The sequence below is a fragment of the Odocoileus virginianus genome, chromosome 2 (assembly GCF_023699985.2).
Source record: "Odocoileus virginianus isolate 20LAN1187 ecotype Illinois chromosome 2, Ovbor_1.2, whole genome shotgun sequence".
In the NCBI taxonomy this organism is placed as follows: Eukaryota; Metazoa; Chordata; class Mammalia; order Artiodactyla; family Cervidae; genus Odocoileus; species Odocoileus virginianus.
Window position 1 is genome coordinate 45,484,335 of NC_069675.1, and position 15,829 is coordinate 45,500,163.

Sequence of the window (15,829 nt, forward strand, 5' to 3'; positions counted from 1 at the left end):
GTGTAGAGGAGAGGAAGAGTTCGAATCACTGAAACCAGTCAGAAGGCCATCAGAGAAACCCAGGTAACACATGGTGGAGGGAGGGGCACACCATTGTGGAGAGAGTGGTGGTGTTTAGAAGCTCTTAGATCTTGAATATTTTTGACTGCTTATTTCATTTTAAAATTTATTTCTTGTGCATATATTGACTTATTGCCACTTGTATAAAATTTAGATAATATATGCATCTTGCTTTCTTTATCACTTATCAATAAATTGTGGAAACTCCACCAAATCTCCTAGTAAAAACTTGATTATTTTAGTGGCAGTGTGATACCCCTTGATGAAAGTACTGAAATGTATTCAACTGTTAATGGTTGAATGTAAATTAACTATGAATGTTAAATGTCACCTATATTTATAGGTATTCACTTCATTTCCACTATTTTTGCCTCTGAAAAATGCTAGATTATATACATATTATTATTACAACTGTTTTTACTTATATGGGATAGATTTCAAAAGAATTGTACTGCTGGGCTCAATGGTACACGCAATTACAATGTTATATTATGAGAAATTTCAGACATACACAAAATAGAGATAATAATATAACATAATGAACCTCCATGTACCCACCATGCCGCCTCAGCAATTATCAGAACATGAACAATCTTGTTTCACTTAAATACCCTCCCCCTTCTCCTTCTTTCCACCCCCAATACACACTGGATTATTTTGAAGCCGTCTGGATATATTTTTAAGGTAGAGACAAGATTTCCTAACATACAGGATGAGGCATGTAAGAGAAAAAGAGGAGTCAAAGATTGTTCCAAGATTGTTGGACTGGGCAGCTGAAAGGCTAGTGTGGGCATCAGTTAAGATGGAGAGGACTAGGGGTGAGGGAGGTTTGGGGAGGAAACATTTGGTTTTGGACAGGTTGAGTCTGTGACTGATTAGGCAGTTAAGTGCAGATGTCTAGGGGTCAGTGAAATAAATGGACCTGGAGTTTGAGAGAAAGTAAGTGCCTGGAGACATAAATTTTGGGACCACTGACATGTCTCATGCTTGGATGGTATCATCAGGAAACGAGTGTAGGTAGAATAAAGACCAAGCTTCATGGCCTCTGTGGACAGTAGAATGTGCATGTGCTCAGTCGTGTTGACTCATTGTGACCCTATGGAATGCAGCCTATTAGGCTCCTTTGTCCATGGAATTTTTCAGGCAAGAATACTGGAGCTGTTGTCATGTCCTTTTCCAGGGATCTTCCCAACCCAGGGAATGAACCTGAATCTCTTACATCTCCTGCATTGGTAGGCAGATTCTTTTACCATTGTGCCACTCAAAGAAGTCCAAACCCCAGAGCCTGTGAATATGTTACTTTACATGCAAAAGGGATTTTGCAGTTGTGATTAAAGTTAAGAACCTTTACATGGAGAGATTGTCCTAAGTGAATGGAAGTGAAAGTGTTAGTCATTCAGACTCTTTGCAACCCTGTGGACTGTAGCCTGCCAGGTTCCTCTGTCCATGGAATTCTCCAGACAAGGATACTGGAATGGTTGCCATTCCCTTTTCCAGGGGATCTTTCTGACCCAGGGATTGAACCCGGGTCTCCTGCATTGCAGGCAGATTCTTTACCATCTGAGCCACTAAGGAAGTGTCAGATTGTCCTAAATTATCCAGATGAATCCAAACTAATCACATTGTATGGTCAGGCCACTCAAGATAGCTGTTCTCTTGCTTTCCTTACATCTCCTGCTTGACCAGCGGCTGCTTCACCTACACCCTACTCACATGACTGACCTTACTACATACTAGCCCTGGCCTGGTTAGTGATTGTTTGAACTTTTAGATCAGAATATCTCCACCATGATAGCTTAACAAAGGGGTGGTAAGGGGCATCCCCCTCTGCTGGTTTCCTGAGTAACCAATGAGCCAACCTGACATCAGTTCACCCTATAACTGGCACAGGAAATGCAACCTACTCCAGTATTCTTGCCTGAGAAATCCCAGTGGTTAGAGGAGTCTGGCGGGCTACAGTCCATGGGGTCACAAAGAGTCAGACATGACTGAACGTCTGAGCAGCGGCTCCTACATGAAGGGGTGGAGGAAGCAGCTGAGAGCTCTGACTGAGAAGCAGCCAGGTGGATAAGGTGGATAAGAGGAAACCAATGGTGGGAAGATGGTGTCCCAGAAACCAAGGAGGTAGCAGGAGCCTGGGCCGTGTGATGCTGATCAGTCTAATAGAAGGCAGAGACGCTGCCATTGGACTTAGGAATGTGGTGGGTAATTCTCTGAAGAGTTTTCTGCAACGGGGAACAAAGATGTGGGATGAAATTTAGGAGATGTTTGTTGTCACTTTTTTTCAATGGAGCAGTGGGACTTCCCTGGTGGTCCAGTGGTTAAGAACCCACTTCTCAATGCAGGGATCACGGGTTTGATTCCTGGTGGGGCACCTAAGCCCGTGTGAATAGAGCAGTCACATGAGAAGTCACCATGCCACAGCTACGGAGCCCATGCACTCAAGAACCCACGAATGGCAACTACTGAGCCTGAATGCTCTGGAGCCCATGCCCCACAAGAGAAGCCCGAGCACCACAATGAAGAACCAACACAACCAAGAAATAAAAATAAAATGGGAGAAGAAGCAGTATGTTTGTAAGCTGGTAGGAGTGAGGAAGAAAGTGAGAAATGAAGAGAGAGGGATACTAGATGGAGGGCTATTTCTGAGAAGAGAACAAGCTGAATCAGCTTTTCTGGAAAGAGACGTTCAACAGGTGGAAAAGCAGAGCCTTGGGTGTTAATGCAGGCAGCTATGTGGCAATCTTGCCAGGAGTCTGTGACCTTCTCTTCTGTTTGTATCGTCTCCTCAGTGAGGTAGAAGGTGGGGCTGGGGCTGAGGAGGTCCGAGGAGAGAGAAGACGTAGAAAATTCCCTAGGAGAATGGCAAACAGCATGAAGAGGTGGTATTGTTAGTCGCTAAATCATGTTTGCCGCTTTTGTGACCCCGTGGACGGTAGCCTGTTAGGCTCCTCTGTCCACTCGACTTCCTAGGCAAGAATACTGGAGTCGGTTGCCATTTCCTTCTTCAGGGGATCTTCCCGACCCAGGGATTGAACCCACATTTCCTGCGTTGGCAGGAGGACTCTTTACCACTGAAACACCTGGGAAGCCATGGATGAGAGAAGCATAGTATAACTGCCAGGCAGCATTCAAGACCCACTTAAGGTTCACTTACTTCCAAAGGGAAATAAATAAAATGGAAAGAATCTAAAAATAGATCTGCAAAGAGCAGGTTTCCCCTGATGCTAGATCTCTAATTCCCCATTCACATTCTTCTGACGGAGGCTGTGAGCATTCAGTCTTGAATTCTCTCTTAGCAACTTTTTGGCCTCTTCTCATGGGGCCTCTGGGCTCAGCATTGTTAGCCGCCTCCCTGGAGCTAGTCTGCTGAATATCCTGTTCAAGGCCAGATGAAACAATTTTTCTGTTTCCAGCTGTACCACACCCTTTGGCGACCTCCCACTGAGTTCTGATTTCTGGTCTAGACAAGACCCTTCTTTTTTTTTTTTTTTGCTCATTTGCATAGTAGAGATTATTGACATCAGCCAGATCCCAGTGAGTGCACAAACCCGTCTCAGCCCAGTTTCTCAGCTTCAGCACCAGCCTCAGCACCAGTCCAGGCTCCTCTCCCAGGTGGCATCTTCCTTTTCTTTGGAAAATATCATGTGAAATCTCACACCTGAGTAACAAGGATATACCCCCTGTAGAAATGATACAGTGATCACCATGGGTGCTTCTCTCCTAGATCTTGAGCATTCTGGGGGGCGGGGGTGGCGAGTGGGAAGTAAGCATAACTAAGGAGGGGAAGGGGGATGAAGTGCTTATTAAAAAGGCAAAGTCAGGGACTTCCCTGGTGGTCCATTGGTTAAGACTCTGCTTCCAATGCAGGGAGTGTAGGTTTGGTCCCTAGTTGAGGAATCAATACCCCACACTCCGTGGCACTGCCAAAAAAAGAAAAATAGAGGTTAGGTCAAAGGCAATCTGTTCTAATCCGATTTGGTCACATTTTGGCTATGTAGGACCGAGGTGTGTGTGCCTGCTCAGTCATATCCGACTCTTTGCCACGCCATGGACTATAGCCCACCAGGCTCCTCTGTCAATGGAATTTTCCAGGCGACTATACTGGAGTGGGTTGTCATTTCCTTTCCAGAGGATCTTCCCAGCCCAGGGATAGAATCTGAATCTCTTGTATCTCCTACATTGGCAGGCAGATTCTTTATCACCACCTCAGAAGCCCTAGGACTGGGGAGGTAAGTTTATTAAGAAGGGAAAGACCTAGAAAGGTCACTGTAAAATTGGGGAAGATATTTTTAGATACATAGGTGAAGTCTTCATTTTCCATGGAAGCTTCCAGAATTGCCTGCTTTGGGCTCTGCTCCATTTAGAGTCAACTATTTTCTGTTTCATCTGGAGGAAAGCTCCTTTGCTACCTTCATAATCCCATTCACCCATTCCCTCTGCCAAAGAGCCCTCTTGCCTTAATCACTAACTTCAAAACTTTTTTTTCAGACTTCAAATTTTACCTCCTTTATCATCTTTGGTTTTTTCAGCCAGAAGTTTTCTTAAGCTTCTTCATAAGCTCTTAAAGCAATGTACTTTTTATTTTATTTATTATCACCCTGATGAAAGTGAAGTGAAAGTGTTAGTGGTTCAGTCATGTCTGACTCTCTGTGACTCCTTGGACTGTAGCCCAGCAGGCTCCTCTGTCCATGGGATTCTCCAGGCAAGAATACTGGTGTGGGTTGCCATTCCCTTCTCTAGGGGATCTTCCTGACCTAGGGATCGAACCCAGGTCTCCTGCACTGCAGTCAGATCTTTACTATTTGAGCCATCAGGCACAAAGTAAATGCTATCAACCTACTAAGGAGCCTTTTTTAGACTCCCCTCCCCACCCCCAGTAACCTTGCTCTTGCAAAGGAACCATAAGACTGCAGAGTCAGGGTGTCCAGGAGAAGGCTAAGACTCTAGGATTTTAAAATCATGGTAATAAGAAGGATGCAATACAAGTCACATGGCTGAAGAATTGGCATACTGGATTCTGTCCATAGGGTTCCAGTTTCTTTGACTCCTTCTTTGACCAGAAGACCATTCTGGTCCCAGGGGGACCAGACAGATGGTCCAGGGACACCGGCTCAGATGTTAGATGGAAGGCACAGGAGAACTAGGAGGAACTCACAAAATACAGAAGGGTTCAGTATTAGAAAATCATTACAAAAATCTTACATTTCAAATCATATAAGCAAGAGATGGATCACAGGACTTTGTTGGTGATCCAGTGTTTGAGACTCCACCTGGCCAATGCAAGGGCACAGGTTCAATCTCTGGTCCAGGAAGATTCCACATGGCACAGGGCAAATAAACCCATGCACCACAACTATAGTTGTGTCTACAACTACAGAGTCTGCAGTCTAGAGCCCAAGAGCCACCATTACTGAGCCCATGTGCCACAACTATTGAAGCCCTTGTGCCCTAGAGCACATGCTCTGCAACGAGAGAAGCCTGCACTCTGCAAACAAAGTAGCCCCCTCTCACTGCAACTGGAGAAAGACTGTGCACAGCAAGGAAGACCCAGTGCAGCCAAAAATAAATAACTAAACAAACCTTTTAAAAAAGAGATGGATTACAAAGTATTATTCACACTACAGAAGTACCTTAAAGCAGGGGTCCCCAGTTCCCAGGCCATGGACAGGTACGGTTCCTGTTAGGAACTGGGTCGCACAGCAGGAGGTAAGCGGTGGGCCAACTTCCTCTGTATTTACAGCTACTCCCCATCACTCACATTACTGCCTGAGCTCTGCCTCCTTTCAGATCAGTGGTGGCATAATAAATGTAATCCACTTGAATCATCTTGAAACCATCCCCCACTCCCACCTATGGTCCATGAAAAAAGTGCCTTCCATGAAACCTGTCCTTGGTGCCAAAAAGGTTGGGGGCCACTGCCTTAGAGTATGCCTTTGGATAATAGTATAGTGAAGGGCAATGAAAATAGAATTTGACTTACAGAAAATATACACAAATTCTGAGAAACATTCATTATACTAAACGTAATACACTAGACAGTTCAGTCACTCAGTCGTGTCCGACTTTGTGACCCCATAGACTGAAGCACACCAGGCTTCCCTGTCCATCACCAACTCCTGGAGTTTACTCAAATTCATGTCCATTGAGTTGGTGATGCCAGTCAACTACCTCATCCTCTGTCATCCCCTTCTCATCCTGCCTTCAATCCTTCGCAGCATCAGGGTCTTTTCTAATGAGTTAGTCCTTCCCATCAGGTGGCCAAAGTATTGGAGCTTCAGCTTCAGCATCAGTCCTTCCAATGAAAGAATATTCAGAGTTGATTTCTTTTAGGATTGACTGGTTTGATCTCCTTGAAGTCCAAGGGACTCTTAAGACTCTTCTCCAACACTACCATTCAAAAGCATCAATACTTTGGCTCTATGCTTTCCTTATGGTCCAATTCTCACATCTATACATGACTACTGGAAAAACCATAGCTTTGACTAGACGGGCCTTTGTTGGCAAAGTAATGTCTCTGCTTTTTAATATGCTGTCTAGGTTTGTCACAGCTTTTCTATGAAGAAGTAAAGTTCTTTTTATTTCATGGTGACAGTCACCTTCTGCAGTGATTTTGGAGCCCAAAAGAATAGTCCGTCACTGTTTCCATTGTTTCCCCATCTATTTGCCATGAAGTGATGGGACTGGATGCCATGATTTTAGTTTTTTGAATGCTGAGTTTTAAGTCAGCTTTTTCACTCTCCTCTTTCACTCTCATCAAGAGGCTCTTTAGTTCCTCTTTGCTTTCTGCCATAAGGGTGGTGTCATTTGCATATCTGAGGTTATTGATATTTCTCCCGGCAATCTTGATGCCAGCTTGTGCTTCATCCAGCACGGCATTTCACATGATGAACTCTGCATGTAAATTAAATAAGCAGGGTGACAAAATACAGCCTTGACGTACTCCTTCCCAATTTGGAACCAATCTGTTGTTCCATGTCCAGTTCTAACTGTTGTTTTTTGACCTGCATACAGGCTTTTCAGGAGGCAGGTAAGGTTGTATGGTATTCTAATTTCTTGAAGATTTTTGCAGTTTGTTGTGATCCACATAGTCAAAGGCTTTAGTGTAATCAGTGAAACAGAAGTAGATGTTTTTCCGGAATTCTCTTGCTTTATCTATGATCCAGTGGATGTCGGTAATTTGATCTCTGGTTCCTCTGCCTTTTCTAAATCTAGCTTGACCATGTGGGAGTTCTCAGTTCACATACTGTTGAAGCCTAGCTTGGAGAATTTTTGAGCATTACTTCACTAGCATGTGAGATGAGTGCAGTTGTGCAGTAGTTTGAACATTCTTTGGCATTGCCTTTCTTTGGGATTAGAATGAAAACTGACCTTTTCCAGTCTTGTGGCCACTGCCAAGTTTTCAAAATTTGCTGGCATATTGAGTGAAGCACTTTAACAACATCATCTTTTTGGATTTGTAAAAGCTCAGCTGGAATTCCATCACCTCCATAAGAGTTTTTCCTAGTAACGCTTCCTAAGGTCCACTTGACTTCGCACTTCAGGATGTCTGGCTCTAGGGGAGTGATCACACCATCATGGTTATCTGGGTCATTAAGATATTTTTGTATAGTTCTTCTGTGTATTCTTGTCACCTCTTCTTAATATCTTCTGCTTCTGTTAGGTTCATACCATTTCTGTCCTTTATTGTGCCCATCTTGGCATGAAATGTGCCCTCAGTATCTCTAATTTTCTTGAAGAGATCTCTAGTCTTTCCCATTTTATTGTTTTCCTCTATTTCTTTGTGTTGATCACTTAGGAAGGCTTCCTTCTCTCTCCTTGCTATTCTTTGGAACTCTGCATTCTGATTGACATATTTTTCCTTTCCTCCTTTGCCTTTCACTTCTTTTCTCAGCTATTTGTAAGGCCTTTTCAGACAACCATTTTGCCTTTTTGTATTTCTTTTTCTTGGGGATGGTTTTAATAACGGCCTCCTGAACAATGTTACAAACCTCTGTCCACAGTTCTTCAGGCACTCTATCAGATCTAATCCCTTGAATCTATTTGTCACTTCCACTGTATAATCATAAGGGTTTAGGTTATACCTGAATGGCAGAGAAGGCAATGGCACTCCACTCCAGTACTCTTGCCTGGAAAATCCCATGGATGGAGGAGCCTGGTAGGCTGCAGTCCATGGGGTTGCTAAGAGTCGGACACGACTGAGAGACTTCACTTTCATTTTCCACTTTCATGCATTGGAGAAGGAAATGGCAACACACTCCAGTATTCTTGCCTGGAGAATCCCAGGAAAGGGGGAGCCTGGTGGGCTGCCGTCAATGGGGTCGCACAGAGTCGGACACGACTGAAGTGACTTAGCAGTAGCAGCAGCATACCTGAATGGTCTAGTGGTTTTTACTACTTTCTTCAATTTGTCTGAATTTGGCAATAAGGGTTTCATGATATGAGCCACAGCCAGCTCACAGTCTTGTTTTTGCTGATCGAATAGAGTTTCTCCATCTTCAGCTGCAAAGAATATAATCATCTGATTTCGGTATTGACCATCTGGTGATGTCTAGGAGCAGAGTCATCTCTTGTTTTGTTGGAAGAGGGTGTGTGCTACGACCAAAGTGTTCTCTTGGTAAACTCTGTTAGCCTTTGCCCTGCTTCATTTTGTACTCCAAAGCCAAACTTGCCTATTACTCCAGGTATCTCTTGACTTCCTACTTTTGCATTCTAGTCCACTATCATGAAAAGGACATCTTTTTTTTATGTTATTTCTAGAAGGTCTTGTAGGTCATCATAGAACCATTCAACTTCAGTTTCTTTGGCATTGTGGTTGGGGCACAGACTTGGATTAATGTGATATTGAATCATTTTCCTTGGAAACGAACAGAGATCATTCTGTCATTTTTGCAAGTACTACCTTTCAGACTCCTTTGTTGACTATGGCTACTACATTTCTTCTAATTCTTCTTCTCCTATTCTTGCCCATAGTTCAGTTCAGTCACTCAATCATGTCTGACCATTTGTGACCCCATGGACTGCAGCATGCCTGGCCTCCCTGTCCATCACCAAATCCAAGGGTTTACTCAAACTCAAGTCCATTGAGTCAGTGATGCCAGCCAACCACCTCATCTTCTGTCATCCCCTTCTCTTCCTGCCTTCAATCTTTCCCAGCATCAGGGTCTTTTCAGATGAGTCAGCTCTTCATGTCAGGTGGCCAAAATATTGGAGTTTCAGCTTCAGTCCTTTCAAAGAATATTCAGGACTCATCCCCTTTAGGAAGGACTGGTTGGATCTCCTTGAAGTCCAAGGGACTCTAAAGAGTCTTCTCCAACATCACAGTTCAAAAGCATCAATTCTTCGGTGCTCAGCTTTCTTTATAGTCCAACTCTCACATCCATACATGACTACTGGAAAAACCACAGCTTTGACTAGACGGGCCTTTGTTGGCAAAGTAATGTCTCTGCTTTTTAATATGCTGTCTACGTTAGTCATAACTTTTCTTCCAAGGAGCAAGTGTCTTTTAATTTCATGGCTGCAGTTACCATCGGCAGTGATTTTGGAGCCCCCCAAAATAAAATCTGTCACTGTTTCAACTGTTTCCCCATCTATTTGCCATGAAGTGATGGGAACTGATGCCACCATCTTAGTTTTCTGAATGTTGAACTTTAAGCCAACTTTTTCACTCTCCTCTTTGACTTCTATCAAGATGCTCTTTAGCTTTCTTCTTTGCTTTCTGCCATAAGGGTGGTGTCATCTGCACATCTGAGGTTATTGATATTTCTCCCGGCAATCTTGATTCCAGTTTATGCTTCATCCAGCCCAGTGTTTCTCATGATGTACTCTGCATAGAAGTTAAATAAGCAGGGTGACAATATACAGCTTTGACGTACTCCTTTTCCTATTTGGAACCAGTCTGTTGTTCCATGTCCAGTTCTAACTGTTGCTTCCTGACCTGCATACAGATTTCTGAAGAGACAGTTTTCTTGCCCACAGTAGTAGATATAACGGTCATCTGAATCAAATTTGCCCATTCTGGTCCATTTTAGTGCACTGATTCCTGAAATGTTGATGTTCACTCTTGCCATCTCCTGTTTGACCACTTCCAATTTACCTTGATTCATGGACCTAACATTCCAGGTACCTATGCAATACTGCTCTTTATATCATTGGACTGTACTTCCATCACCAGTTACATCCACACCTGGGCTTTGTTTCCACTTTGGCTCAGGCTCTTCATTCTTTCTGGAATTATTTCTCCACTCTTCTCTAGTAGCATACTGGGCACCTACTGACGTGGGGAGGTCCTCTTTCAGTGTCGTATTTTTTGCCTCTTAATACTGTTCATGGAGGAGCTTCCCTCATAGCTCAGTCAGTAATGAATCTGCCTGCAATGCAGGAGACCTGGGTTCGATTCCTGGGTGGGGAAGATTTCCTGGAGAAGGAAATGGCAACCCACTGCAGTATTCTTGCCTGGAGAGTCCCATGGTCAGAGGATCCTGGCAGGCTATAGTCCATGGGGTCGCAAGAGTCGGATGCAACTTAGCAACTAATTGACCACCACCACCACCACTGTTCATGGTATTCTCAAGGCAAGAATACTGAAGTGGTTTGGCATTCCCTTCTACAGTGGACCATGTTTTGTCAGAACTCTCCACTATGACCCATCCGTCTTGGGTGGCCCTACATGGCGTGGCTCACAGTTTTACTGAGTTAGACAAGGCTGTGATCCATAGGACCAGTGTTGTGTCTTCATTGTGACATGCAGGATATTTTAGTTGATGCATGTGGGATCTGGTTCTCTGACAAGGGATTGAACCTGGGCCCCTTGCATTGGGAGTTCAGAGTCTTAGCCACTGGACTGCCAGTGAAGTTCCTTCAGTCTTTTTCAAAATGCATATTTGTTCCTTCCCAAGATTAAGATCAAACAGCTTGTGTTGTCTTTTTATTCCATTGATTTACACTTAGAAACAGAGGCTAACTATTTTCTAGTACCATTAAGTTACTTATCCAAACCACACTTTCTCATGTGTAGTATTCCAGACTATGGGTGGACCATGAATTATTATTTAAGCTCTCGTTAATGTTTCTAGTTTTGTATTTTGCTGTTATAAACAGTGGGCAGGGAGTATGTTTGCAGAAATCTGTGTTCACACTCATGGTTATTAGGACAAATTCCTAAAAATGAAATTGCTGATTCATGTAAACACCTATGGATTGAAAGGCATCAGAGCATCTCAAGACATGGACGGGAGAAAGGGATGTTTCCAGTTGCACTGTAAACATTTTGTATGACATTAAGTGAGGGGAAGAGTGGTACTGACTGGGATTTCCCTGCTAGTCGGGTGGCTAAGACGCTTCACTACCAATGCAGGGGGCCTGGCTTCGATCCCTCATCAGGGAACTAAGATCTCATACGCTTTGCAGCACAGTCAAACAGATAAATAGATAAATTTCATCATGTTCCTTTATCATATATTTTAAAACACATCATTTTAAAAAAATTGAAGTATAGTTAATTTACAATTTTATGTTAGTTTCAGGTGTACAGCATAGTGATTCAGTATTTCTGCAGATTATATTCTCTTACAGGTTATTATAGGATAATGGACACAATTCCTTGTGATATACAGTAGGTCCTTATTGCTTGTATATTTTATACATAACAGTTAATCCTATATCCTTAATTTATCCCTCCCCTCTTCCCTTCTCCTTTGGTAATCAGTGGGTTATTTTCTATGTCCTGTGTCTATGAGTCTGTTTCTGTTTTGCATATACATTCATTTGTATTATATTTTAGATCCCACATATAAGTGACATTATATAGTATTTGTCTTTCTCTGACTTATCTAACTAAGCACAATATTCTCTAGGTCCATTCATGTTGCTGCAGATGGCATTATTTCATTCTTTTTTATGGCCAAGTAATATAATATTATATATATATATATATATATATATATATATACCACTTCTTCTTAATCCATTTATCTATTGATGGGCACTTAGGTTGCTTCCATGTCTTGGCTATTGTAAATAGTGCTATGAATTTTGAGATTCATGTGTCTTTTTGAATTAGTATTTTCATTTTTTCTGGATATATACCTATGAGTGGAATTGCTGGATCATATGGTAGCTCTACTTTTAACTATTTATGGAACCTCCATAATCTTCTCTAAATTGGTGCAGCCAATTTACATTCCTACCAATGGTGTACAAATGTTCCCCTTTCTTCCCATCTTATCCAGGATCAGTTATTTGTAGACTTTTTCATGACAGCCATTCTGACAGGTGTGAGGTGACATCTCATTATGGTTTTGATTTGCATTTCTCTAATAATCTAATGATGTTGAGCATCTTTTCACATCTGTATGTCTTCTTTGGAAAAAATGTCTATTCAAGTCTTCTGTGTATTTTTTAAGCATACCATTCTTAATGTCTACAATGTAAATCATTTCTTCTTTACTAAGTTTCAAGCCAATCAAAACTATAGTAATTTCTGAAGAAAATTTTGTTTTTATTTTTAAAGGGGCACTTCTTTGGTTTTTTTTTTTTTGTTTGTTTGTTTTTTAGTTAGTTTTGTATTTTATCAGTGTGGGCAGTAACTCTCCTTTCAGGTGGAGAATAGTACACTGGATTATTTTCACCATCAGCTTATTCTCTGCTTTGTAAGCAGTGACATCCGTCCTCCCTGATTCTGATCCTCACCTCCAGGCCCTGTGAACGACCGTGGTTCTACAGGACCTTAGTGTCACTACAGACAGGAAAAACTCGAGGACTGAAGTCAGAGAGGTTCTGTCCAGGGTTCCAACAGAAATGTAGTTCTCTTCTCCAGAGTCCAAAGGGGAGGCTGCCAGCAGCCCTGTCATTGCAACAGGAGGATGAAAGGGCTGTCAGTCAGAAGGACATAACCTCCGGTGAGGGTTTTGAGAAAGGAAGGATCTTCAGACTAAAGGGGATGGATGGCAAGGAGTGCCTTGAAGGATTTGCTTAGTGCTTTATACCTGAGCCAAGTCACCTGAACAAGGAGAGACTATTCTTTTTTTTTTTAATTAAAAAAAAAAAAGTTTTGGCAACAGCGCAGGACATGAGGGGATCTTAGTCCTCCTGCCAGTGATCGAACCCATGCCTTCTGCAGTGGGAGCGTGGAGCCCTAACCGCTGGACTGCCAGGGAAGTCCCCATGGAGAGACCACTCTTATGAGAGCCCTCAGTGATCTCAGTCGACCTGCTGAGATGCACAAGGCTTCTGGTGCCCTCTGGAACCCAGCTCCTCTCCTTCGCTCCTCTCCCTTCTCCCAGCACTCCTGCTCTACTTCTGTGGACAGCCCTACCCTAACACTCCCACCTTCTTACATCAAGCCTAAGGACCATTTATGTTTTGCTGGTCCAAATTCCCCAAGATGGTGATGCTCCAACTCTGGTTTCTAGCTCCACCTTGACTAGTACTTAAGTGGGCCATCTTGGATCCCTTGTTCCATTGGCTTCATTGACTTCAAGTGTAAAATTAGGAATTGGATGATCTAACTTGTAAAGTTTCTTTTAACTTTCAAGGTGTTTCTACAAATCACTGCAGCGAAATGTGCTGTGCTTAGTTGGTCAGTTGTGTCTGACTCTTTGCAACCCCATGGATTATACAGCCCATGGAATTCTCCAGGCCAGAATACTGGAGTGGGTAGCCTTTCCCTTCTCTAGGGGATTTTCCCAACCCAGGTTTCCCACACTGCAGGCGAATTCTTTACCAGCTGAGCCACAAGGGAAGCCCAAGGAGTGGGTTGCCATTTCCTTCTCCAGGGGGTCTTCTCAACCCAGGTCTTCTGCATTGCAGGCAGATTCTTTACGGTCAGAGCCACAAGGAAAGCAGCAAAATAGGGACCACCCAAAACAAACAAGCATCTAAAGGAAAATTATAGGCTCCTGTGAAGTGAAGTGAAGTCGCTCAGTCGTGTCCGACCCTTTGCAACCCCGTGGACTGTAGCCCACCAAGCTCCTCCGTCCATGGGATTTTCCAGGCAAGAGTACTGGAGTGGGTTGCCATTTCCTTCTCCAGGGGATCTTCCCGATCCAGGGATCGAATCCAGATCTCCCACATTGCAGGCAGACGCTTTAACCCCTGAGCCACCAGGGAAGCCCCATAGGCACCTAGGAAACCTCAATATATCCTCATAAAGTTTCATTTGAGTTATGGTGAAATGACAATGGGGCCAATCCTTTCTCCAATTCCTTTTCTTGACAGAGGAAAAGCTCCTGTGATACAAGAAACTCATCTATATGTCAAAAAGTGGAGCTCACAGACCAATTGGTGAGTTTCAGGTTACTTTCAGATGTAAGGAGTCTGAGGGGCAATTTAAGTCTCAGATAGCAATTTGTTCAAGATATTTTAATGATTAATAAGCATACCAGGACAAACTTTTGGAAATGAGAATGGGCCTGAGATTTGGGGGACATTTAGCTATTAAATAGGCTCTAAATAGGCTCTTACTCTGAGGAAGAGAAGGAGGAGAAGAGGTAGAGGAAGAAGAGAAATAGGAAGAAGGCAGAGAAAGAGAAGAAGGGAAATTTTATTGTCTTATTCAAGGTAGATGAAGCTCACCCCCCTCCCTGGAAACACTGGCCTCTTCCTGGCCTCTTGATCTTACCTGCCCACCAAGACTAAATCATTTTTTAGAGAAGCAGACAGCAAAGGAATTCAAGTGCAGACTCCAAAGTCAGCCAGCTTGAGTCTGAGTCTCCTCCCACTACTTACCTGCAGGGACGGCTATTGGCAAATACGTAACCATTTCTAAGCCTTAGTTTCCTCATCTGTATAACGGGTTCCTATATTATAGGTCCTAGGTTTAAATGACAGAAAGCAAGTCATGCCCCTAGCAGAGTATCTAGTGCTCAACAGACACCAGCCATTGTTATACTGAATCTCCCTCGATTAGTTAAATTCTATGGCAAGAGACACCGCCTCTCCCCCTAGACCTTAGTCTGCCACCAACCCCTCTGCCCATAGCACCCCCCCCCTTCTTTTTTTTAAAATAGGATTCACCATTCTGATCCCCTACAAGGAAATGTGCGGAGCAGCAGACAGAACGAAAGAGCAGCTTATGGAACCTAAAGAAACTCGTGGCAATCAGCGGCCCTGGTGCTTTCCACCTGGAAATCCTCCCTTTTCATCCTCGGTTGGTGGGCAGGGCCAAAGTGAACACAGCAGATGTAGTGGGGATCTCCCTTGGGGGTAAGGGGAGAATGGAGAACGTTCCAAGCCCAGCTCCACCACTGAGGAGCTCGGTACACGGTGGAGTTCAAGATGCATTTCCTTCTCCGTCTCCGAGCGATGCCCCAGAAACCGCAGGAGAAGACGCCCAGCCCCCAGTAACAACATTCACCTTTCTGCCTGTTTCTCCTCTCTGGCCTCTGGAGAATCGCCTGCCTGCTTCGCTCCTCGTTAGAGTTTATCAGGCGCTTCCCCGGGACCCAGATGGCCCAGCCACTTCTGAACCACCTGGGGAGGGAGTCTCACCAAAGCCTGCTTGGGGCCCCTTCCAGGTGCAAAGCCGGTAATGGGGCCAGCCTGGGGGCAGGCGGCGGCTGCGGGTCGGCAAGCAGGGCCTGGAGCCGCCTGATCCACGGAAACTTGGGGGTGGGGCGGCGACATCAAAGGCGCGGGGGGCCCAGAGCGCTGGGGTCGTGGCGCAGGGAGGGGCGGAGGGGCCAACGCCTCGCCGACCTGCAAGTTTCTGTTTCTTTCAGGGTAAGAGAATGAGGATGACGATCGCCTTCCTCTTCGTGGAGAGCGGCGG

General features: G+C 44.0%; 1 long non-coding RNA gene across 1 annotated transcript; it reads left to right on the plus strand.

The window, feature by feature from the left end:
- Window positions 1-1,221: 1,221 nt before the first annotated feature.
- On the plus strand, window positions 1,222-15,581 carry LOC110144385 (uncharacterized). The gene is made up of 3 exons (XR_002315874.2): window positions 1,222-1,292; window positions 14,278-14,343; window positions 15,069-15,581. It is a non-coding gene; the product is annotated as an uncharacterized lncRNA (long non-coding RNA).
- The last annotated feature ends 248 nt before the right edge of the window (window positions 15,582-15,829 follow it).